The following is a 24579-nucleotide window of genomic DNA, read 5'->3' as shown; positions in this document are numbered from 1 at the left end:
TATATTGATTTACTTCATTCTGTTGAATAAACAGAGATACTGTATTCTTCAAAATGATCTGGTTGATGTGAACACAGGCTATGTGTGTAGGTTCTGTGTCTCATAGCAATTTTACTATGGTCAATCTCTTTTAGCTCTTCCAGTGCTGAAAATGGTGTTTTGTAATAAGATGGAAAATGCATACATTCAAGAAAAGTGTTTTGGGAGTAATGGAAGGTCAATATTGCTACCAATCTGAAGGCTGCCACTGTCCCTGTGAAAGTTACTGGAGCCTTTACCAGCTGTTCCTAGTCACTGTTGAATATGTACAGGGGACAATATTCCCATTGAATTTATAAAGCTGGATAGCTTGTATAGCCTATGTTTCCTTGAGTCCTAAAGTTAGCTCCTCTCTACAAAAGGGGACCTACACAGGAAAGTAGTTTAAAGGAGTCTGTAGATTCCAAATAATAGACCTCTTTTCATCCTTTTGAGGTACCGAAGCAGTTTTTCCTCTGCAGCTGTTCTCTGTCTCCAGCTAAGCCGGTAGTTGCTCCTGCACCTCTTTAAGGCTTCTTTCCCTGATTGACTTGGGTCATACCTATGTACTTTCTTTCTACTGTATGATCCCCTGTCTTGCAAAGCTAGGCATCTGGTTTGTTCATTGCCACATTGTGCTTTGAGGGTGTAGCTAAACATGATGGTGGTGTGATATACTGATCAGATCTCTCTCTCTCTCTCTCTCTCTCTCTCTCTCTCTCTCTCTCGGGTGAAAGCAACTGTGAAGGTGGCTGAATCAGATGTTGGCCATGTTGGAAGGGATTTAACACTTTCCTCCTGAATAACTTTACTAATAGAAATTGTCCATACCAAGATGCTATTTGTCACATGGGACAAAACATTCCAATTCCATATACATGTGTACATTGCTGGACTTCACTCAAGCTTGTTGCATCTCATCTTGACTGAAGAAAGATCCAGACTTTCCTTATGACTCTCACTCAAGTGGCACTTTCAGTCATTTGTATTCCACCTGTTCTTACACACTTCAGCTCTCTGGATTTGTTTCAAGCAGGCTTGCTTAGTAGTTGTATCCACAAGCCTGGCTCATCCATGAGACTAGCGGTCACTTCAGGCAGCAGATTAGTGGGGAGAGGCATCACCCACACCTCCACTGCTCCTTCTTCTCCTTGGGAAATGTGAATGCGAATAGAGTGCTCAGCTGGAATATGGGACATTTGGCAGGACAGAGGCTGGCCTATCACCAGATTAGGGGGGCAGCATTTGATGTACTGCCTCAGGTATTGGGAGATCTTGGTCCTGGCATGCCATAGTAAAGTTAAACTAACACTACTATGGCTTACCAAGGAGTGATTTCAGTTGGGCAACTGACAGGTGGCAGTATATGAATGCAGTGTTTTATCTGGCCTGAGGGATTGTGACCCACAACTTGGATTGTGATCTTAGTTAATCTGGGTCACAGTACTAGTGCTCTGTTGATCTTTTGGTGGAGGGAGGGAGAAGTGAGATGGTGTCTCAAGAGACTGTAACCAAGAGTATAAGGCTGCAATCCTATCCACACTTTCCTGAGAGTAGGCTCCATTGACTATAATGGGGCTTATTTCTGAGTAAATAAGCATAGGATTGGGCTCTCTACCTGCAGTCAGAGACCTGTCTTTCCTTTATCATATGTTGTTATTTGACTAGTTACTTGTGTGCCCTGTGTTGCAGCTTGAGGATCAAGGCATTGATCCCTCTAAGGCAGGGTGCCCAAACCCTGGCCCTGGGGCCACTTGCGGCCCTAAAGGCTTCTCAATGTGGCCCTCAGGAAGCCTCCAGTCTCCAATGAGTCTCTGGCCCTCCGGAGATTTGTTGGAGCCCGCACTGGCCCAATGCAACTGCTCTCAGTGTGAGGGCGACTGTTTGACCTCTTGTGTGAGCTGTGGGATGAGGGCTTCCTCCACTGCTTGCTGTTTCACATCTGAGATGCAGTAGCGGCAGCAAAGGAAAGCCAGCTTTGCTTTGTGCAAGGCCTTTTATAGACCTTGAGCTATTTCACGACCTTCATTCATTCATATAAGTTCATCTTTAATATATTCATTTATGTAAACTTATGTAAATTTATTCAAATTTTAAATGTAAATTAATTCTTCCCCCTCCCCCCGGCCCCCGACACAGTGTCAGAGAGATGATGTGGCCCTCCTGCCAAAAACTTTGGAGACCTCGGCTCTAAGGCAATGATTTTCAACCCTTTTCATCTCACAGCACACTGACAAGGCACTAAAATTGTCAAGGCACACCATTAATTTTTTTACAATACAAATTGACAAGACACACCCATTGACAGGAGGGACTCACATCCTACTAACAAATGACCTTGCCCCCAGACTTTCATGGCACACCTGCAGACCATCTGCGGCACACCAGTGTGCCACGGCACAGTGGTTGAAAATGGCTGCTCTAAGGTTTATAGCTGAGCCCCTGTGCACCTCACTGCTGAGCTCCATGCAGCACAGAGCTCAGCAGCCTGGAAGTCTGGTAATAATGATGTTGTCGAATGTCTGAAAGCAGCATTGCAACACTGCATGGTACCAGGCTGGACCCCTTATAGCAGTGGTTCTCAAACTGGTGGGTTGCAACCCACCAGTTTGAGTAAAGGTTCCCCCATCCCTTTAAGGGGCGGGGGAAGGGGAGAGGCAGGGAAGCAATCCCCAGGATCACGTCCATTGGGGGGGGGCAAGGAGATTAAAAGGTTAACTTTGGCTAGAATTTCCCATTTGCCATAGAAAGGATCTCTGCCCTGCCCTGCCTGCCTGGTGCCTGCCTGCTGCTTAAGAAACTTGGCACCTGCCTGTCTGCCCTTGAGAATGGAAACTGTTCAGAGTTGAAAGGCTCTGCCCTCTGATTGACCTGGAGATCAGGCAAAGTTAGAATTGGAGCTTGATTACTTGGCAAAAATTTCACTTACTATACTTGAGTATCTTCAGTAGTTTCCACCAACTCGTTCACAGCGAAGAAACCTCTTGCAGTCATGTTAGAGCAAATAAGCATGGAGAAACCATGCATAGGGATTTGCTTCTCTGGGTCATAGTATGTATAACTAATAGTTCAAGAGTGTTTCTACTAGTAATTAAATAAAATCTTGAATGACTTCTACTGTTCATTAAGGCATCACTGACTTGGAACCAAAACCTATTGTCCCTCCCACCACTGATGCAGACATGCCAAAATGCCTACCACTTCATCTTGTGCCTGGGTGGGGGGTTTGCAGAGCTCTCCTCTGGGTAAAGGAAAAATTGTTCCCTTACCGAGGGGAAACCCTCTGTGGCAATGGGGTGGGGTTAGTTCTAATCAGACCTATGCTAGCACTGCTGGATCGGGTCCAGTTAGGGAGTTAAGATTTTGTGGCCACCACTGCCACCCAACTATCCTCCCCTGCCCCTGTTACACCCTCTCCCACCGCCATATCTCTGCTGTTGCCGCCTTCAGCTCTGGAGTGTTCAGGAAGGATCCTGCACGCAGCTTCACTTGTTGCCAGAGCACCTTTTACAATTGCTCTGACTGCTTTATGGCAGTCAGCGCCAGCAGAAGAGGAACACTGCCATCACCTGACCCAGGTAGGAGTGGACTGTTAATCAGAACTGAGTCTTAATGAATTTGGAGTCAGAGCAGGACTGATTTATTTTTGTAAAATTCATTTAAAAAACTGTTTGTTTATAAAACTGTTTGTTTAAAACAGTTAAAAAAAACTGTTTATAATATAGGATTCTCCTCAACACAGACATTTCTTTTTCTAGTTGTACCCATGAAGTTTAGTTTTCAGTTCTTTTCAGGAAATGCTATACTGCTGACTGCTACATACTTATGACTGAATAATAATATTTGACCCTCACACTTTAAGGGCACTGGACACCTTGCAAGTTCAGAACCTGAGAGGTCAAAGGAAAAAAATGTCTTATTTTAGATGTAGGCTGGCATCTGCGAACCCCTGCTAATTGGGTAAGAGGCACTTTTTCAAGTGTGTGCTCCTCTTTTTAGCAGGGGAGAATAACTGGCCCTCCTCCCCCCAGCAGTGTCTTTTCTAGTGGCTGCCTGCTGGTGTTCTTTTGCATCTTTTTAGATTGTGAGCCCTTTTGGGACAGGGAGCCATTTAGTTATTTGATTTTTCTCTGTAAACCGCTTTGTGAACTTTTAGTTGAAAAGCGGTATATAAATACTGTTAATAATTAATTTTGTAAACCATCATTTGTTTACATCATTACTGTTTTCAGGACCAGATAGCTAATGAAAATGGCAAAGTATCTTGATGCAGTGTTTGTTTTACAATTCCTCTGGATTTTTTTGTCAATACATGTTTTGAGTGAAAAAGATATTGGTTGAACATAATGCGCCATCATGAACATCATATGCCAGACTGTACTCATATCACCAATTGATTTTACAGAATGTCACTGTTTACTGATATGGCATCCCAATATATAAAGGGTGGCCCTTGTTATGCACAGATGTTCAGTTCCCAGAACCAAAAACAGAACCGGATACTGAAAACTGTGGATGATTGAATCAGTGGATTTTGTGCCCTGAAATCCTTTGGAAACCAGGAGTGGCGATTTTCAGCCTTCATGAGGCCTCAGAAGGCCTTCTGAGTGCCAGGAAGGCATGCCCAGCTCCCAGAAGGTTGTGAGTCCCAACCCACTAGCTATAAACAGGTGCTATCAACATTTACATTTTAATGATTTTTGCAAGTATACGAAATTGGAGGGAAAATTGTGCTGCACAGGTTTGCCTTAACTCAGTCCTTATTCTGTATGTACACAAAGGCAGTATTTAATGTTTTCATCATGCGCATTTTTTATTATAAATGATTCAAGCTACTTTTTTAAAATGTTTGCTCTGGGACTGTGTGACCCAAGCTGCAACTGTTACTAGTGATTACAAAATTCCCACTGACTTGTACTGATTTGTTTTAAAGAAAAAGAAAAGATATGGGAACAGTAACATGGTTATTTTGTTACTTGTATTACTACTTTGAAAAATGTCCCTAGGAAAAAGATGAAAATATGTGGGGTACTTCCCGTGGGATTTATAGTTGCCTTCGTCTATTAAACAAACAAGATTTCAAGTTATGTATCTCACATGGTGGAATTATTAAGATAACCTATTTGCAATGCTTTCAAATTATAAAAAGAGACCTTTGTTAGGCTAAAATATGTATAGTGTAGCCTTTTGCCATATAATTAAGTGGGAAAAGACTTGTGACCCTGGAATCTTGTTAGGATGCAATTAGAAATGCCAAAAAAGTGGGGGAGGGAAGAGGAAGAGCAACAGCCACAGCCAGTGGCATTGCTAGGAGCGTGCGGGGGGTGCGGGACGCATCAGGTGACGTGCAAGAGGGGGGTGATGCACACTGGGAGGACATGCTAAAATTGTGGTGGTTAGGAGTAATACCATCATGTTATACACCATTGGATGCAGAATTTCAAGCAGAATGCAATGCAAAGGCAGGAGTGAAATATCTCATTTCTGTCAAAAGTTATTGGCAAAAAACCGGAAAACAAAATGCATGGAGCCCAATGGAAAGAGAAACCAAGGGGTATCGCGTGTTTACTCGTGAGTAGGTGAACATGCCTTAGTCCAACTGAAAGGGCAGGTTGAGAGGAATCCAAAAACACCGGAATGGTCCTGATCCAATGAATGTAGTCCTAAAAAAACACCCAAGAAGGAGGTCCCTCTCTCCAAGCTGGCAAATGTATTGAGCCCTATGGAAAGCAAAACTAAGCCACATGGTCACGTTTTCTCACGAGTAAGCAAACATGCCTTGGCTCCTGGGCAGGTCAGGCAAAGGGAAATGTGAGGCCACCAGAAAGGTTCTGATTTGATGCAACTGGAGCTCAACAAATGCTCCAGAAGGCAGCCCCCCCACCCATAAAAAGAATGAAACAGGCTTGACAGGGTAAGGGGAAATTTTTTTCTGTTTTAGGCTGCAGTCTTATCCACACTTTCCTGGGAGTAAGCCCCACTGACTATAATGGGACTTACTTTTGAGTAGACAGGCATAGGATTGGGCTCTCAGGCTTGCAAAGCCACATGGGCCCTGATAGTGATATGCTTGAAATATAAGAACTTAAATTGAACTGGGTACTGGGTAGGGGTGAAAATCTTACTGATTCTTTTGGCGGGGGGTTATTGCAGGCAGGCTACAGAGAAAATTCACTTGGTCGAACAGGGCTGGCTTTCCCTTATTTATTGATTTTACTTTAATTTATTTATATTTATTTTAATTTGCTTTAAGGTGGGTCATGGACAGATTGTCATTCTAATAAGTGGGTCCCAGCACTAAAAGTCTGAGAATGGCTCCAATAAGTTGTCAGTAAGTTGACACCCTGGCGGGAGGTGACACCACTAGTGACAAAATCACTAATAGGAATAATACCATCATGCTATATATCAATCAATGTGTAATTTCATGCAGAATGCGATGAAACAAAACTGTGTTGAAATATCTTTATTCTATCAAAAGGTACAGCCAAAAAACCAGTGGGGGCGGGGCGATGGTAGATCACCACGCCCACCACCTAGAGTGTTGCCCTGCCCACTGCAGGGGGTGATGTGCTGGCTTCCTGCCCCAGTAACGCGAACCCGAGTGACGCCACTGGCTGCAGCTTGCTTGCTCAGCTGCCTCTTTGCTGTTTTATCCAGTCATGTTTTCCAATGTTGATGTGCTTTCTAAATTAAACTTGTCCATCTTGGCAAGGATGACTGCGAAAGATGAAAACCGTACATCTATTTACTGAGTGTGAAGTATGTAGCTACTTATTGCTGCTGAAAGACTTGCGTGAAAGTTTGTTCTCTTTATTGACTTTTTGAAGTACAGATATTTATGGCCTTAAGATTGTTAGATGTATTCTCAGGATACCTGTTCTATAGGTTTTACTTCCAAGCTTAAACAGCTTTACATTTAAAAACTTCTTGAGGATTACATGGTATGCAGTAGGGGGGGAGGAAGGAAAGTATGTTCTCGACTTGTTGACTTTTCAATTGCCTGAAAAGGGTTTGAGGCATGGGATGGGGTACACAATGCAGCCACCTTGCTAACACTAAGTAGGTTTAGGTTTGATCAGCACTTGACCTAAACTATTACAGTGTTTCATGAGTTTGAATCGATTGCATTTGAACAGTCCCAACTAGCTTGCGTTCTGTTTTAAAAGGAGGCTACCTTCTATTGAAATTTCAGTTGAGTTATTTATGTAAGAAAAATCAGACAGAATCTCATTCCCAAAAGTATCTGGATGATAAGAGTGTTGACACCAGCCTGGCTTTTGTGAGTTGGTCCCATAATATATGTTAGCCTTCAAGATTCAACAAGATCCTATAACCTTAATTGTTATGAACCGAATTGATGAGTGCTTTCTTAGGACTCAGTCCTATCCAACTTTCCAGCACCGGTGCAGCCACAATGCAGTCCTAAGGTAAGGGAACAAACTGTCCCTTACACTGAGTAGGCCCCTGTGACTGCCTCCCCACCACTGGATGCAACACACGCCGCATCAGCACGGCTGTACCAGCAGTGGAAAATTGGATAGGATTGGGCCCTTATTCACTAGATAATGAGGATTTGTAAATTTCCACATCATGAATGAATAACAGGAAATTGTTTTAATGGTATTTTATACATTATTGCCATATATTAATTACATTCCTAATCTCCCATAGTGCATAATTTCCTCATAGGGAAAAACAAAGTGAAAATGCAGGAAAATTTATGATCTGGGATATACACACATGGTAATGTCTGTTTTCAACAGTGATCTAAGAATTTTCACTTTGAGAGGTAGACAGTTGATGTCAGTGATGATGTAGCCTTTAACCTTATTTGAATTTTTATCCACATTCAGATTTGCTTTGCAGCCTCAGGCCCACTGATTAAATACAGAGATAGAACTTTTACTCTGTTATAGTCTGTCATTGAAGCTTTACTGAAAGCTACCAATTAAACTAATTAAAGTTTACAGCCCTAGAGGGATTGAATTTAGAATTTATTACTGCTGGTGGACAAAAGGCTGAAGAACAATGGAGCAGATTTTTAATCTACAAAATATAGTTGCCTAAATACATATTCGCACTTGTACAAATAATTCCTTTAGTATTTCATTTGAAAAATTATGAGGTACTGTCATTAGTCAGGTAAACACTTTGTGTAAGCCAAATGTACAGTGACATACCTGAAAGTCTTTTGAAATGCAGTAATGGAAGGGAGGATCAGTGCATAAAACCTAATTTCAGCTAAGGTCATGTTCATATGACCTTACATATGTGACCTTCACTATCATGTTTTCAGTTATAACAAAAAAAACCTCATTTCAGCTGAGGTCATGTGTCAGGACGTATGTGTCATTACTGAATGAAGTGACTATAAAGTGGCTGTACCAGACCTGGCTGTATGGAGTCACATGCCCCAATTCAACTAAGACTGTTCACAGGAGGAAACACCTGCTGTATCCAGTGGGGGGAATGGACCAGGAGGCTTCAGAAGGGAAAGGGGACTTAAATCCCCATGCCCCTCCATAAGCCTCACATTCTGTAATGTAGTCTCCTTGGACCTGCACTAGCGCAAGTCCAAGGAGAGAAAGGGGACAAGGAGGCTTGAAAAAGAGGGGTAAGAATCTGTCATGCACCATTGCCACTGAATCCACACCCTCCCTGCCTTCTTGCTCCCTCCCTGCCCCATTTAACCTCTCCTTGCCACTGCCTTACCTCTTTCCAGGTCAAGGGAGGTCCCCTGACGGAAGGGGAGTGCTGCTGCCTCTTATGGCAGTGTCTTCCTAATGATCACTGTCCAGAGTGCCGGCAGCCATTTTACAAGTTCTGCTGTCATAAATGACTGTACGCAGAAGCCCAAGATAGGATTGGGCTGTCCATGTTTTAGCTATGGTGAGAATCTGGGATTACGTACAGCGGTAGTAATTGTCAATCCATCAGCATCTCTTCATTGGCTAAAACTAAAATGCATCTCCTAGTGATGAAATCATACAGTTGGACTGCTTTATATACCACAGAGAACTACAATCCCTTCACAGAACTAGATTACATAGTTGCTTTTTTTAAAAACATATCTGGATAACCCTTAGACATCATAATCAAGGTTTTGACCAATTAATGCTTTCATTTGTACTTTGGACAGAGGCTTTGCCCTGCTTCAGCTTCCTCAAGCTAAAGTGTTTCTGGTAGACCAAAAGCCAGCCTGAAAAATGTATTCTGCACTATCTTTAGATCACTTCCTGCCCACCAGAATTTAGCTCTATATAACAGCTGGACTTGCACATTAACCCTACATAAGTGCCAGATAACGAAAGCCAAATCTTCCACTTGAGTTCTCACAAACTGTACTCTTGCCTTTGTAGAGCATATTGTTTTGAGCTTAGTGCTTTTCACATAGCTTTCCAAGTTGCTGTTGTCTGAAACACTGCCGCCAGTACTAAAAGATTATAATATGACTGTCCAATAGGCTGGACTGTCATTGTGTCAGTGTACATGGAGATACACTGGCATATCTCAAGGCTAGGATTTGACCGTTAGTCTGTTATCTAATGTATGCATTACTCATAAGTAGAGGTGGGAGAGGATTTTTATTTTTTTCATGGATTTCATTGTTTTCCAAAGTTAGAAGTGTAGAAAGTGATGTTATATTTTTTTATTCCAAGGGTGCACTTTTATAAATTATTATTTAAAATTTTAATCACTTAAAAATATACAGGTTAGGTGATATATATGTAGTATAATGTCAGGAGATGGAGCCACATGCATGTAGAGGTGTTAGAGAATGGTTTTATTTTTTGCAGATTTCAGGGTTGTGTTTTTTTTACAAAAAATAAGGTGCAGAAAGCAGTGTCATGTGTTTTTATTTCATTATCACTGAAAAACTCACCTCTACTGATATCTGTCCAAGTTCAACAAGACATCTTAATAAGTGCATAAAATTGCCAACATAAAGCATTTGAATATATCAGCTGTAAGTCACTGGTACATCTTCTCTGTGTCTGTATCCACCTCCTCTAATGCGCATATTAATACTTTAGTTTCAACAAAATAAGCATTGGATAGTTGACAAGAATTTCTCCTGATTTTTGCCAGTTTCTCTGGACACCAGGTTAGAGCAGTGATTTCAACCACTGTGTCATGGCACTTTGGTGTGCTGCGAATGATCCATAGGTTTGCCGTGGGGATGGACGGACGGGGGATGGTCAAATTTTTGAAGTGCTGTTGGGCAATGTGAGCTGGCAGCATGATCTGTCTTGTCAATTATCCAAAAACCAATGGTGCACCTCGACAGTTTTTGCATCTTGTTAGTGTGCTGTGAGATAGAAAAGGTTGAAAATAACTGGGCTGGATAGAAAGTAATACAAAACACAGTGTTAACACACTATCAGACTTTCATCATGATATATATCATGATGGGATTGCATCTAGTTGTAGTGCAGTGTGAGCCAGGATGCAGGATAAGCAAACAGAGGGGGAGCTGATTTTACTAGCTAGAAGGGGCATGGTGACACTTAGAAGTAAGAAAATTTTAAAGTGAGAATTGTGATGGTGTGTGTTAATTGAAGCAGAGGGATGGCCCAATCCTGAGCTGCCCAGGGTACTCAGGCTCAGCGGCACCAAGAAAGGCTGCCTCTGGCTCCTGTGCCTCCCGAGCTACCACGGAAGGTGCCTCAGGAGAAGGGGACTTTCATCTCCTTCCCCCGAGTAAGGTAAGCAGCCCCGCAATGGGGCTACTCACTTTACCACCGACCAAAAGGTCGGTGGTAAAGTAAAGGCACTTGTGTAGGGTGTGGAACCCTACACGAGTGCCTGGGATCCTGCGCAGCAGAGCTCTGCGGATCTGCCTCCCATCCCTCCCCCAGCACTCCTCGTCCCACCCCCCTCCCTGCGTCATGTCTCCCCGGCACGCCTCCTGCCCGGCCTCTCTCCGCCCCCGCTGGACTCCCCCCTCCCTGGAATGCCTCCTCCCCACCCCGCCTACCATCCTGCAGCTCAGCGGTCTGGGAGACCGCTGAGCTGTGGAACCTGGGCGACTGACCTGCGCTAGCACTGGCGAGAGACCGGTGGTGAGGCTGGCAAACTTGCCTTATGCACGTTTGTGACAGTGCTCAGCAGCACGGAGCCGTGCCGTTGAGCATAGGATTGGGCCCTAAGTTTCCTAAATCATTAAAGTGCTCAAAAAATGCACCTGGGGGCACCAAGAGTGCCATGAAGTGGGAAATTTTTGTATATGGCATGAGTAGAGGTGTTTCTTGTGGTAAGATAAGATTACAGCCTAAGCCAGTGGTTCTCACACATTTAGCACCAGGACCCACTTTTTAGAATCAGAATCTGTCAGGATCCACCAGACATGATGTCATGACCAAAAGTGACATTATCAAGCAGGAAAATTGTTAACAATCCTAGGCTGCAATCCTATCCACACTTAACCAGGAGCAAGTTCCATTTACTATCTTTGTTAAAAGAATATATATAGTAGCTTGTACATCTACTTCCCCAGATGTAGTTACATACCATGGTAGCATCAAATCTAATATATTAAAAATAAAATATTGAAATGAATGGGGACCCACCTGAAATTGGCTTTTTAAAATGACTTCTCAAACCCACAGAGAAAGCTTTACTGCACACAGTGGCCTTAGTTTCTGAGTAAGGTAAATAACACAATTTTCCATCACCTCTAGGCATGAGCAAAGGACAGCATAGAGGAGGTTAAATTATAGGCAAGAGAGGTGGCAGCAGAACTTCATAATGGCATGGATGTGCAGTGGAGAAGGACAAGAATATTGAGTCATTATTCAGCTCTGTGTTCCACTGCTGTGTATGATGAGAAAAAGATAGCAAGAGTTTGGGCTTCTTAATAGCCAAACTTGATAAAATGCTAGAACAGAGTCTTCTCTCACAGTGTAATAATAGAGGCAGGTGTGTGCATGCATTCATATATCACCCTCATGCATACCCCACAGTCACTTTTCCGTATACTGTATCTGTAAATTCAGCTAAAAATTAAAACAGCTATTTTCAACCACAGTGCCATGGCACAATGGTGCGCCGTGAATGGCTTGCAGACATGCTGCAGAAATTTGGGGGAGGGCCATATATTAGTAGGGCCATTGGGGGATATGAGCCCCCCACCAACAGCATGGTGTGCCTCATCAATTGTCAAAAGACTGATGGTGGGCCTTGACAGTTTTAGTACCTTGTCAGTGTGCCGTGAGACAAAAAAGGTTGAAAATCCCTGAGTTAAACTATCAAAAACACAAGGGTATTTTTAAGATAAGCATGTACAGATTGTGGCTGGTGTATGCAGAGTTCTGTATCAAGTGAGGCAAGCAGCTTAGTTCTCACAAAAATGTAATATCCAGAGCTCATATCAATAGGATCACTTGTTGTGTCGTCCCCCCCCCCCAACTGAGATGTTAATGGGTGAATAGACATGGAAACTGAATTAAGCTTTTCTTCTTGAGTTCCTGATGAAGCCACATTGCTAAGCTGTGGGGGAAGCTGCCTGTATCACAACTATTCTGGTGATAAACAAAGAAGTTAATTCTCAGAGCTAGTTCTCTTTTGGCCTCTCTCAAGAGCAATAGAGTATTAGGTGCATACTCTTTATTTTTCATCTGTTAAACTATTTATGGTCTAATGTTGCACATATGGTAATGCACTGGGGGGTTTCGATAGGGACTGGAGCTCATTTTCCCATGACCCTTTCTGTGTGCATGTGTCTCGGTGCCTTATACATAGCTAGTTGTCATGGTTACTTGCAATGTCTCCATAATGCTGCCTTATAGCCATGTCCTTATATTGTTACAGTTTTAAAAATGCAATTAGCTCTTTCTTTGGATGTGTCTCATCTGCCTTAACATAGTGCAGAGAGTCACTGGACTTCTTTGAAGGCTCTTTTCTGGGTGACTCTACCATCTGAGGCAAGATGAGTGGAAAGTGGGGAGAGAACCCTTCATTCGTTCAACCTTTATTTGGCATAAGTATTTGGTAAATAAGGTCTCTGAACAGATACCATACCGAGAATGGAGACCTAAGCAATACACAGATATATATGTGCACACATAAATGTACACACAAATACATACAAACATAACATTATACATACATGCATATATTATTTAAAGAACAGAAAACAGCCAGTTACTGACTTTGCCAGGATGTGATCTACTCTGTGGTTACTTGGGACCAATAGCTTGGCTTGGTTCAAGTTACTCAAGTTTAGAAACTGCAACTGAAAGGGTTATATGCTACCTTCATCCCCCAGAAGGTACTGAATTATAGCATTCTCTGAAAGCCCTGTTTTAGCACTGAGCAAGGGAGAGAGAAATTGATGTCTTAGCGCTTGATGTTTAGGAAAGCGCAGCATAATGTGTATAGATGATTCTACTTCGCCTAAGAAGCAGTTACACAAACGTTCTCCCCTGGAGGCATTTCTAAATCTGCCAAGTAGGTCATTAGAGGGGGTCACATTACAACGTGCCAGGGTGAAAGCCCTTCTCTTTGGGGGGGCATATTAGGAGGGACAGATATTTTAGTTGTTGACCAAATGTAATTTTAAGTCGGAAATTCAACGGGGAACATTTTTTGGGGGCTATGCCTAAAATCTCTTGCCTCTCTATGTCATGTAGTCTGGTTGTCATAAGCCTGATAATAACCTCCAGAGAGGGAGCCCCTTGTAGATCAACCTCAAGTCCCATCTGTTGGGTTTTTTTATAGGATAGGACTAGGCAAGGTGTTATCATTGGGTCTGTCAACAGCCCCTTTAGCAGCAAATCATGATCAGCCCTGAAAAAGACTTTGGCCCAGTATTTTTAAAAAACTGGATCATGCATGTAGCTCCAATCTATGTTGACCTGACTCCAGGCAGAGTGCTGCATATTGAACACAATGTGGTAAGCCAAAAATTTTGTAAAGGAATTTAGACTGAACCCTTTCGATTGTATCATTTAATGCCAGCATCCATACAGGGATGCTATATAACATTTGAGCTATGACTTTTGCACTAAAAGCTTGCAAAGCAACTGGTACAAATGAGTTGCCCCAAGAAAAGAAAAAAAAATGAGTTATGGCTTGGACAGCTGGTTTGGATGAATTAATTGCAATTGAACAATGGGAGGACCAGGAATGCTTATAATGAAACCAAAGGCCAAGGTTCTGGAATTCCTTGACCTACTGTATTAGTTTTCCATTGAAAAGCGAAGACTTCCTAAAGCCACTATTTTGGACTTTTCATAATTTATCTGTAGAAAGTTAGTTGCAAGATATTCAATACAGGCTTTAACCAATCTTCGTAGGCCTATTTTTGTGCGGGAGATTAGAGCCATGTCGTCAGCATAAGGGAACGTCCACTGGTCCCAATTTGGGACAATGCGTGTCAAACTTTGTTAGGAAGGGGGCCATGTCGTTGATAAAAAGAATAAACAAAATGGGTGCCAGCACACAACCCTGCTTGACCCCCTTGTTGATTAGGATTGGAGTTGAAAGGTGACCCTGCGGAGATAATTTCACTTGGCAAGAGGTATTTAGGTGGAGGACACAAATTAATTCTAATAATCTTTTATCAAGTCCCATCTTCTCAAGTTTTTCCAAGAGTTTGTCTCTATCAATAGAATAAAAAGCTGACTTTAGGTCCAGAAATGCCACATAAAGTCGAGATTTATTTTGAGTCACCTGTTTGAAAATTAAGAGGGACAATATTACACAGTGGTCGATTGTGGACTTGTTTGGCCTGAAGCCTCCTTGTTCTGGGCCTATGATGTTGTAATCAGATATCTGGGAAGAGAGTTTCCTCAGTAAATGGGATGCGTACATTTTCCCTGCAACATCCAGAAGGCCTGTAACTGGAAGGAAGGTTCTTATTTCCTTTTTTGAAAATAGGGACCAAAATTGATCTAGTTCAGTATTCTGGAATTACTCCAAAATTTATCAAATCTTGTAAATAATTCCGCAATGATTGGGGCCCACCAATCCGGAGCTGCTTTATAGATATCTGATGGAATTGCATCTGGGCCAGCTGCTTTACCCTGTTTCAGCTGGTTAATAATTAAGATGACCTCATCCACTGAGACTGTGGGCCAGTCTGGGAGGTCTGGCAGGATATGTGCCTTAACAACAGAGATAGATTTAGATTCATCAAAAAAAAAAATTGGTTTAAAATGTGTTTCCCACAGATTAGCAGAAATTGTGGTAGTACCAATTGGCTCTTTATGAAAACTGCCTGATATTATTTGCCAAAAACTCTTGACATTTTTAGATCTAACAGTGTTAATTAAGAGTGACCACCTTGCTTCTGCAATACGATGGATTGAAACTCTAACAGCGTCCTTCAGGTGGGCAGTCAGCTTGAAATATTGGTGTAAAATTGGTCTTCTATTAGTTTCTCTGAATTTTTTATAAGTGCTGCGAACAGCAGTTTTCAGAGATAAGCAGGTCTGATCAATCTTGGTAGAATCATCGGGGGAGAACCCTTTTCAGTTGTGGTGCCTCATTTGCAGCATTCTCTCCACTGTGAAAAATGTATTTCTCTTCATCTGGCATTTGTGCTGTTCCCCTCCCCCAGTTCCAGGGAAAGACCGGTTTATTCTTTCAGGCCTTTTAGATAGATTTTTTTAATTGTTTGAATGGTGGCTCTTAATGTGCTATTTGGTTTATTATTGTGCTTTGTATTTTATGATGGTATTGTAGTTATGCCTTATTTTCATAAATCATCCTGAAAACACTGATGAAGGGTAGATAAGGACAGAAAGGCTTTTTTTCTTTTTATATTTTCTGCCTGCCCACTACAGTGTTATACCATGAGCAATAAAGGACTTCAAGATGTCGTCTGCTGGGCTCCCTTGGTAGCCTTTCCACTGGGATAGTGTCAGAGTGGGAGCCTGTTTTCCATTATCTTTTTTGCTGACAAATGGAAAACCTACAGAACGGATCATGCAGATGGCTTCCTTTCTTGTTCCAAAATTCTGCCACACTTGGAAATCTGTTGATGGCTGCTGTGTCCTCTGCTCTTCAAGTCAGTTGAGTGTAGGTTTTGGGGCTTGGAGTGCGTTTTATTCTGACACTTCTTTCCTGAAGATGAGTTGCATCCAAACTTTGCCTTCTGCTTAGGCTATGTTGCAATTGTGCAAAAGAGGGGCAAGTTTTGCCAGCTTTCCTTCCTCTCTTACCCTGCTTTCCTCCCCGCTGCACAGTGTCCTAGCACACAAAATAGGTTTACCCCGTGTTAACACTTTTCTGAACCCAGTTACAGGAGATAGCTGAAAGGAGGCTGGCAAAAATTGCAACTTCTTCTTGCATGATAGCTAGACAGTACAAAAAGGAGACAGGATATGGATATAATCTGATAAGTTAAAAATTTCTTTTGCTTTAGTGTTGCTGCCACCTTGTTTGTCAGGCAAAAGAAATCTCCTCTGAAACTCAACTTACTGAAACTGTTTAATAATTGTCCCTTATGTAAAATTCCTATTTAGACATCAGTTTATTGCATTAACTTCAAGCAGATTCAGGAATTTTTTTCAACAGTGTTGACTTTCCGTTAACTATCCCTTGCTTTCTGATTTAAAGTGTTATGGGCTCCTTTTGTGGCCTCTCAGTATAATTTTTTCTTCCTTCATATTTTGTAGTTTTCCCCCAAAGTCAATTCAAGCCATAGTAAGGCCTTTGAAGCATAATATTAACATTACCTACAAAAAACTCACTTAAAATATACAGAAGGTTGATATTTTGCTGTGTATGCATTTCATTTTTAAAAATAACATTAAAAATTAGAGTGCTTATATTAAAAGCACACAGTCTAAATCAAATAAATTGCCCAACAGCTGCTCTGTGTGTTTGGCTATCAAGAAAACTTTCTGGTTGTCAATATCATCTTCAGTGTGTGGTGCTCTGTTTATGACTTGACTGTAGACTGAAGGTAGACTTTTATCTATGGTAAAATGGTATACTTAGTATTGTTTTGCCTCAATCTTAACAATGAAAGTGTTGTATTGAAGCATTGTGCAGCTGATTCTGTACACTGGTGAGTAACTGTTGCTTAGTTCAGTGAGACTGATAGTCCAGTTCTATCCCTCTTCTCCTCGTCCTCCCCAACTGATGCAGCCACTCCAAAAAGAGTGCACTGTATCCTGCAGAGGGGGGTAGATGGATCAGGAAGCTTCAGAGGGAAAAGGGGAATTATTTCCCCTTACCCCTCTGTAAGCTTCCAACTCTGCAATGGGTCTCCTTGGACCTGCACCAGCTCTGTAGCTGGCATTAAGTCAGAAGAGAAGAAGGGAGCGGGGAAGCTGGTAAAAGAGGGAATAGCCTTCCCACAGCCTTTCCACTCTGGGCAGGAGGTCTGGTCTAGAGGGTAGAGCCTCCGTTTGCCGAAGATAACATCCACAGGTCGCCAGTTCGAGGCCACCGGCACCGTGAATGGTGAGACCTTGAAGCAGCTGACAAGCCGAGTTATTCCACCTGGTCTTTGATGTGAGCAAAAAAGCATCTTGGCTGCCCTCCATGTGAGAGATGAAGGAGCTGCTTGTCAGCTTGCGTGGGAGGAAATCGGAGGCCAGAATGTGATACCAGATCAAAAAGATCCATCTGAAATGTTGTGGTTCTTGAAAGATAGAACCTTTCTTTGATTGTAAAAATCCCTACGGGAATTTAGAAGAGCCTGTCCATGTAAACCGCTTTGAAGAAAGTCTGAGGAGAAATCTGACGACTGAGAAAAGCGGTATATAAATACATGTATTATTATTATTATTATTATTATTATTATTATTATTATTATTATTATTCCACTCCTGTTCCTCCCTGCCCATCCTGACCATGGCCTTACTTGGTGTGGCAGGTGCAGCTGGAACCAGTGATATACGTGGAGTTTTGGCAGTGCTTTAAAAATAGCTGCTGATGGAGTGCTTGGTGTGTGGCAGCCATTTTGCAACAGTGGAAGTATCTTCCACTGTCACAATGCACTCCAGCCAGCAGCCCAGTCCTGGATAAGATTGGGCTGTTACTACCGCATAAGCATTCCCAGGACTATGGTCTTGGTAATTTTACAAATTGATAATCATACATTTACAAAAATTCTTACTTATTATAAAAGCCTCTCTGCTGTTAAGATGCATTTACAAATGTACAAAATTTTTAGTATTGAGGTTTGCTGCATCTCTTTCTTTTGGGGGCACAGTCCTAACCAGGTCTACTCAGAAGTAAGTCCTATTTTGTTCAGTGGGGCTTACACTCAGGAAATTGTGGTTAGGATTGCAGCCTTTGTTATTTAAATGCCTATTAAGATGCATTTATGGAACTTCTGATAGTAACTAAACCCAACAATGGGTCATAATGCAGCTCCTGATGCATTTCTTGTTGAACCTGCAGAATCTTTTTAGAATTGTAAATTTTTTTAGTTAGGGAAAGAGGGTAATGTAATTTTACAGACTTGATAGCAAAGCCAAGCACAAATCCAAAGACTTTAGAAATCAGATTTTTAAGAGTTTTCCAGCTTTGCACATTTGAATAAATGAGCTTTAGAGTAGTTTGGGATACACTTTCATATGCTGCTGCCCAATTACACTGGTCTGCAAAATAAAACTAAATATTTTGTACAAGAAAAACTGTTCAATCCTAATAGTACTTTTTTATGCTGAATTCAAATGTTACTAGTTTTTCTCTATCATGCAGAGATTTTTACTGACACGCAGGTTAAATCTGGAAAAAATGAATATTTATATACATTTTTAACATGTCATGATACCTAAAAAGTGACATTTATTATTCTGTATTTAGCATTTAGAACAACCTCTTAAGCAGTGGTTCCCAATCTATGAGCTGTGGCTCCCCAGGGAGCCATAGAAACCTGTCAGGGGAACTGTGGAATTGTCACAAAAAAACCTGCTACCCTATACAATGTATAGTATTGTAGCCCTAATGAACAGCTGTGGCCAGTGGCCCGGTAGGTCAAGGGAGTCGCTAATTGAAAGTGTTTGTGAACCACTGTCCTTAAGTGTTGAACAACAGTTAGCAAGCATGGTAGTGCTCCACTTTCCCTGGTATCTTTTTTCCTTGATCAAGACATCTTGGTGAAATTGCTTGCTATGTTCATTGCTAACAGCACCGAGATTCTCAGGGAAGAAATTCAAGTGGGATTCCAAAAAAATGATTTTAAGGGACATATTACAACCATTAATGTAAGAGTTTATCCACAGTGTCACAGTACGTCTGTGTTTTAAACTAAATCATTTTCTTGAGAATAAAAATTTTTAAACTCATTCTGGTGGTTACCAAAAAACCCATATACTTCAGTGTCTTGGTGAAATAGATTACAGCCTCTCAGCCTAGACCAGCCATTTTCAACCACTGTGCCATGGCACACTAGTGTGCCGCGAGTGGTTCTCAAGTGTGCCACAGGAATTTGGGGGAAGGTCATTTATTAATAGGGCCAATGGGAGATGTGAGCCCCCACTGGCAGCATGGTGTGCCTTGTCAATTGTCAAAAACCTGATGGTGTGCCCTGACCATTTTAGTGCCTTGTCAGTGTGCCGTGAGATGAAAAAGGTTGAAAATCACTGGCCTAGACCCCAAAAGTTTGGTCTGTGTTTTGGACAACTTCAAATCCAAAATAAGATTGTTTATATTGCCTTAAGTTAACAGATGTGAAGCAAGTACCTCTTCTTTTGAGCCACATGTAGAGTCATGTTGCTCCTCATGTTGAACTAGACGACTGCATTGTTCTCTGAGTCTTCATCTTCTGCATTTACATTTATTAGAGGCTATGGTATGCAAGTCTTGACTGTGAGGAACTGACCTGATAGTAGATCAGAAATCTGGGTATATTGCTGTGTGTTTGGATTTACTTATTGTTCCTTTTATGTTTGTTAAATCAAAATAACAATCTGATGATTGATCTTTGGGTTCCTTCCAAACCATGGGAACTGTAAAGCACATATGCTCTTTACCCATTCTGTCAGATGCTTCACACAGGTTGAAAAGCAGATATGAGGGGCCCAGTTCTGATCTTGGTCACCTACTTTACAGCCAAAGCATACACTAGCCAATTCTTTTTATATGTATATTTACTATCTGTGAATTTGTTTATCTGTGAGGGGCAGAACTGCTGCCTGCTTTCATTATCAGCGTCTCTGTTCTTGTTATCTGCAAAGCAGAGACCTTCCAGAACCTGCAGGGACCTTCAGAATGGCACCTGTGACTAGAGCAAACTCCTTTAAAATGTCTGGTGGAAGCTTCTGCTGGTCATTTTAAAGGGGTCTGTGCTGGTTGTGGTAGCCATTCTGAATGTCCCTGAAGCCTCTGGAAGGTCTCTGCAGCATTTGGAGGTATTTTGGCACTTACTGCTGGCTTCCTGAGGGTTTTTGCTGGATTCTTCTGATGGCAGGGAAGGTACTCCTTGCCCTCCCTACCCTAACCCCATTGATCCCATAGGATCAATGGTTCATGATCTGCAAATTTGCAGTCCACAAGGGTTTCTAGGAATGCAACCCTAGCGGATAACGAGAACTGACTAGTTATATTTTTAATGCATCAAGTGAAATTTTGCCATTGAACTTTAAATGTCAATTCCCCACATGCATAACAGAAGGTATCTGGATCATTTAAACGTTTCTTGGCATAATGACACTGTATCAACCACATCACAGTTGCACAGTAATCTAATCCCTAGAACTGTGGTTCTCAAACTTAGGGAGAGTTTTACTCCCTGAGTAAGTCTTTGCGGGGAGGGCCAGGCCATTGACGTGATTCCCAGGATCTCATCTCTAAGGGGGGGCAAGTGGGGGTGCTTTTACTTAAGGTGGGCTTCAGCAAACAGCAGGAGGAGCCCTCTGCATCATGTGACTTAGAATGTTGAGAAATAGCATACACAAACCACCTCCTGGCTCCCCTCAACTGCTGCAGTTTGCTAAAGCCCACTGTAAGTGAAAGAATCTCCCCTCACCCCCCCTTAGCGACACAATCCTGGGGATTGCATTGCTTCCTCCCTCTTTTCCCCATCCCTTAAAGCAGGGGCCTCCAAACCCCGGCCCCTGGGCTAGATGCAGCCCGCAGCAAGCCTCTATCCGGCCTGCGGCCAGCCTCTTGTTCCCTGAAAGCCTCTGGCCCACTTGACTGAACATGGCCAGAGCTGTGCTCTGATTGCATCTGGAGGGTGTTCTGAGGGCTGGAGAGGCTGAGTGAATGAGCCCATTCATTCATCTAAGTTCCATCAATTTATTTATTTAAATTTTTTCCCGGCCCTCAGCACTGCGCCAGATATTTCAAGCGGCCCTCTGGCCAAAAAGTTTGGAGACCCCTGCCTTAAAGGGACAGGGAAGCTTTACACAAGCTGATGGGTTTGAGAACCACTGCACTAGACACAAAAGAACTCCAACTCTGTCAGTGCGTACACAGTGTATGTCAGCTCACCACTGGAGTAGGTTGCTGAGACTAGTAACATGTTTATGTCAGGTCACACTGCATAATTCTGTTGTCTGCTGCCGGTTAGTCAGTCTGCCATGTACCTGAATGTCATTAAACAAACAAACAAAAAATTACATAACCAATTGTGAGAAAATATGTAAATCTTTCAATATATTAATAAAAAGCTTCATCGCAGAAAAACAGTGGGTGATAGAAGCTGATTGTATATTTGAATTCAGCATGAAAAGTTAGAAATAACTTCCTTGTTCCATGTGCCAAAAATGATGCAACAAGTGTTGTAAAAAAATTAACTATAGTTCTCTGGTGTATTATATATTTAAATGATGGGTAGAGTTGCCAATTCTGAAACTATTCCTAGAGATTCCCTCCCCCCCCCCCCCCCCAATGAAGTGATATTGGAAATATCTGGAGGCCCTGTTAAAATCTTCAGAATTGTATTCAGACATCTCTGGGAGATTGATGCTGATTCCTTGAGTCTCCCAACCAGTTTTGGAGGTTTGTTAACTCTAATGGAAACCTAAAGGTTTCTTGCCCCGTCTTAACACTTTTCCTCAGGCATCTTTCAGGCACATTAAAAATATTTTGTATTCCTAAGCTTACTGATTCAGACAAATGACTCTCTTGTGAAATATAATTGATGATTCATACATGTGGGCGTAATGTATTGCTTTATGTGCACAGAGGCTGCCCAATTCACAGCTTTTGCTTCCATATTCAGTTTTGTTTCATGTGTGAAGCATTCATTTTCTTAGGCCAAAATAAGAGGCTTCCTGCATTCACAAGGGTCAGATGACATTTACATATCATACAAAGTAACTACTACAGAGCTGCAGAACTGGCTCTGAGCCCGATCCTGTGGTCCGCGCTGTGCCTCCGTGATGCGGACCACAGTCGCAAGCATGCCATAAGGTGCGTTTGCAGGGCTTACCACCAGGCTCTGCCAGAGCTGGCTCAGCTCCAGCCGGCGCTAAGCCAGCATGTGGCAAGTACCCAAGTTCTGCAGCCCAGCAGTTTCCATGACCGCCGGGCTGCGGAACGGGAGGTGAGGGCATGATCGGGGGTGTGGGGGATGCATTCCGGGGAGGGGGGAGGCCTGGCTGGGGGTGTGGGGGAGGTGTGTCAGAGGGTGGAGGAGAGGTGGGTCCGCGGAGCTGAGCTCCACAGGATCCAGGGAGCTCGGGCAGGGCTGCTTGCCCTACAGGAGCATCTTCACTTTAGTGGTGACCAAACAGTCGCCGCTAAAGTGAGTAGTCCCATTGCGGGACTGCTTCCCTTACTCGGGGGAAGGGGACAAACGTCGACTTCTCCCATGAAATTTGTTAAGGAAGGTGTGTGGTGTGAAAGGCTCAATCAAATCTGTTTGAGTTCTCTGAAAACCGTACACACTGCAGTTGAAAAACTTAAGGCAAATTGTATTTTTATGCACAATGGAAGCTGCAGCTAGTTGATTCAGTTGGTGCCTTGTTATCTCCCCAAGTCCTGTAACCTTATGCCAATCCTATTGCCCTTCCCAATTTATTTTTAAAATAGTTTCAGTTCGTAAAAACCGCCAGGAACTGCTTGCTCCCACCATGCCACCTGTTGTCAGTACTTTGAGGTGGTGCTTGATGGTTTCCTTATGTTTAGCATGAAAACATCCAGATTTCAGTTTTCCTCCCTATTGTTTTGAGCACAGTCAGCAGAGCAGTGATCTCCAGAGTGCTGGTAGCTGGTGTGCTCCTGTCTAGCTCACTACTTCTATCTGTAACTGGCTAGTGCTGGCTCCCACCAGAGGCTGGGCTGGCTATCTCAGACAACGGCTGAGCTGTGAAACAGAGGCATGGGGCATGAGTGAGGAAAAAGGAGGACTTGCTGAATTCTGCCATGCTACTGTATGTTCCTATTTGCAACCAGCATTCTTTTTAAAAATACTTCGAATTGTGGTTACAGGAGGAGGAGCTGAGGTAGGGCATTCATCAACATTAGAGAAGGGGAAAGTTAGTTTTCCGAGTGCCACAGTTTTGTTTTAGATGTGAAAGGGGCTAGTTATACCACCACAGGAAAACAGAAACAGTGGCCATTTTAAAATTCTTCATTGTGGGCATGTACGGCACCTTCAAGGTAAGATTACATTATTTATTTGGGTGAGGGGAAGATAATTAAAATATTTTAAAAACTAAGGCAACAGTGAAAATGGTCTCAGTTGTGAAAAGCAAATTGGTTATGGGAGTGAAACATAGGATGAAAGAAGGTTCAACCATGAAGGGTCAATACTGCTACAGGTGCTGTCAACAAGGTGGTGCATTTCCTTTTTTTAAAAAATGTGCTCCGTATAAGCAGTAAAGTAGTTCTGTTGTCAATAGCTTCTGTATTCTGGAAGAAGCCACTAAACAGCAGTGTCTAATACTCTGAAGTAAATCTATCATCAAGGATGATCAATATAGTATGATAACTGGAACCATTCTAGGTCAAGAACTTACTTTGGTCAGTGTGTATGGTGAGGTGCCTGGTTAGAGACTCCATAATCTATTATTTCACTCTGTCTAGTGATGGTACCTCCCAAGTCAGCAAAGCCATTTAGCAGAAGTTGGTGAACAGTCATCACAGGCATAAGTTAACTTGCACACAGATGTGTGGGCATAATGTCTGGATAAAAAAATGAGTCAACCAGCAGTGGAAACTGTAGATAGGTTTTTTTTTAATTTGGGTGTTCTCAATAATTAGAGCACTGAAGTAAGAAAAATCTTCCAAAGAAGTACTAGGAATAGATGACAAAACCCAAATTCTGGAGATAACACAGTATTATTTGTTTTATTAGTAGTATTAAAAATAAAAATGGAAAATCTACTAAGCTCCCCAGGTTGGGGGAAGCTAATCTGTTCTGGTCACAAATGTACATCTTCCTTTACTCCAGCAGTCCTGGGAAATGGGAATAGAAGAACCAGTATAATTTGTTCTTAGATGCCAGGCTAAAGCAAAAGTACAAGAAGGAGTTAAACTTTTTATTAGAGAATATTTCAATTTTACAATTTTACAAGCAGAAAAACAACTAGGTAGAGAATACAAGATCCTGAAACACGGTTACATACATTGAGAAAGTATTGTCAGTCACAAGCATAGAGCATTCGAGTCTGGTATGCAAGTCCGTTTCAGGGGGTTACAGGT

The 24579-nt window shown here is 42.3% G+C and overlaps 1 protein-coding gene across 4 annotated transcripts in view; it reads left to right on the top strand.

The window, feature by feature from the left end:
• Positions 1-24579, top strand: part of FYN (FYN proto-oncogene, Src family tyrosine kinase) — a 161617-nt gene that overhangs the window by 19853 nt on the left and 117185 nt on the right. The window lies entirely within an intron of this gene.

This window comes from Tiliqua scincoides, chromosome 1 (genome assembly GCF_035046505.1).
Source record: "Tiliqua scincoides isolate rTilSci1 chromosome 1, rTilSci1.hap2, whole genome shotgun sequence".
Lineage (NCBI taxonomy): Eukaryota > Metazoa > Chordata > Lepidosauria > Squamata > Scincidae > Tiliqua > Tiliqua scincoides.
The sequence above is the reverse complement of the archived record's forward strand: the minus strand, read 5'-3'. Positions and strand labels throughout refer to the sequence as shown.